Below are 2500 nucleotides of genomic sequence, written 5' to 3' on the forward strand. Positions count from 1 at the left end.
TGAGAACATTTGTGAGACCTTAAAAGGAGGATTAACAGTCAAAGGAATCGTGTGTGGAGTGAGGAGTTTACACTCAAGAGAGTGTGTAGTTTCATTCATGCACCTACCTGCTTATACAACTGATGGAGAAATCATAAGTAAGCTGAATGGATGGGGCGTCTCAGCGACATCAGAGATTAAAAGAAGATATTATCCAGGTACGAGTATTACAGATGGGACTCGCTATGTGAGGGTTAAATTCCCTAAAGACGTTGTATCACTCCCATACAGTACACGTTTTGAAACAGAGGAAGGAGTACAGTACTTTAGAACCATACATGATAGACAGGTTAAGATCTGTCGACTGTGTATGGGGCCTGGGCACATAATGAAGGATTGTCCCGAATTCAGGTGTCGGGACTGTGGGGAGGTGGGCCATTTCGCAAGAGAATGTGATGCGGTGCGCTGTCCCGAATGCAGGAAAGTGCTTGTGAATTGCGAGTGTGGGATGGAGGCTGAGAATGGGGAAGGAAACGATGTCCAAACAGAGGGAGAACAAAATGGAGAGGCAGAGGAGGAACAAACAGAAGGAATGGAGCAAAGGGAAGGAGAACAGGCTGGAGAGACAGAGGAGAATGATGTCGACAAAGAACAACAAGGTGGGAGTTCGGAGAGTAAAGACGGGGAACAAGATTCATCAGAAAGCCAGGAGGAAGAGGAGGCGATGGAGGGAGAAAGAGGGGAGGACAATAAAAAGGACTCGGAAAAGGTGACAACAACAAGACGACGAAGGTTAAAGGTAAAGCCAAATCTGGAAAAAGCTCTAAAAAGACATTTAATGAAAAGGAAAAGGAAGGGAAAGGAAACAAATAGAGATGGGAAAAGATCTGGAGAATTAACTGGAACGGACGATGAAAAGGGATGAGAAGAATAAAATGGATTGCCTTATGTATCATGTTTTTGAGAATTGCAGCCATTAATGTTCGTGGTTTATTAGATCATGGGAAATTTGGAAAACTGAAAGAATGTTGTAAAAGGGCAAATGTATTAATGATTCAAGAGACTAATTGGAGAGATGAAGTAATGAGTGATTTTAAAAAGAATTGGAAAGGGGATGTTCTATATAATAATGGAGATGGGAGAAAAGGGAGGGGAGTGGCAATTTTAATCAAAAAAGGGGTGAGTGAGAATGTGCGAGAGGTGTATAATGACGGAGAAGGGAAATGCTTGGCGGTGGAAATAGAAGAAGGAAAGGAAAAAGTTATCTTATGTAATGTACATGCACCGATTATAGAAAAGGAAAAAGTTGCATTTTTTAAAAAGCTGAAGACTTGTATGGAAAAATGGGAAGATTTCTTAATAATTGGAGATTTTAATACTGTTTTTAGCAGAATGGATATTGCGGAGGGAATGGTTTTTAAATCAGATGGAGGGCGGAATGAATTAAGGAGTATAATGGGAGAAAATGATTTAGTAGATGTATGGAGAGAAAGAAATGAAGGTATTAGAGAATTTTCAAGACAGCAAGTAGTTCAAAATCATGTGTGTGCAAGTAGGCTAGATTTTATAATATGCAAAAGGGATTTTATGAAGGTGGTTGATAATATTTATTACAAAGAAACATCACTTAGTGATCATAAAGTTGTGTGGACACAGGTGGATTTGAGTGGAATGAAGAGGGGGCCGGGGTTATGGATTTTAAACACAGAGCTTTTAAAGGAAAGGAGTTTTAAAGAAGGAATAGAAAAATTAATAAAAGAAGAACAGGAGGATCAATTGTATAAAGAAGATAAAAGGATATGGTGGGATAATGTCAAACATAGAATTGGGAAATATGCAAAGGATTTTAGCAAAATGATGAAGAGGGCAAAGAATCTGAAAGAAAATGAGATAAGAAAGGAATTAAAAGATATTTTGAACGAGGGGGTAGAGCAGGTGCAAAGAATTATAGTTTTAGAAGGAAAACTGAAAGAAATAGAAGAAATTAAGTTTCAAGGGGAGATATTAAGAAGCAGGGCAAAATATGCTGTAGAAGGGGAAAAATGCACAAAGTTTTTCTTTAATCTGGAGAAAAGTAGACAGAGAGAAGGGATGATGAAAGAGATAAAAGGAGAAAGGGGGGGAATAGTCACAGAAACAGAAGACATCTTAAAAGAAATAACAGAATTTTATAAGGGATTGTTCAGTAAAGATAAAATTGAAAAGATAGAAAAGGAAGAAATGATTGGGAAAATAAAGAAAAAATTGGACATAGATGATAAAACATTGAGTGATGAAGAGATAAGAATAGAGGAAATCGAGTGTGCTATAATGCAAGGGAATAATGGTAAGAGTCCTGGGAGAGATGGGTTGCCAAGTGAATTTTTCAAATACTTTAAAGAAGTGTTGACACCAATTTTAAAGGAGGTGTTTGATGAGATTTTTAAAAAGGAAGAAACAAGTAATTTTATGGGGATTGGGGTTATTAAATTAATCTATAAGAAGAGTGGAGATAAAAATGACCTGAAAAATTATAGGCCAA

This window comes from Barbatula barbatula (assembly GCF_947034865.1).
Source record: "Barbatula barbatula genome assembly, chromosome: 4".
Taxonomy (NCBI): Eukaryota; Metazoa; Chordata; class Actinopteri; order Cypriniformes; family Nemacheilidae; genus Barbatula; species Barbatula barbatula.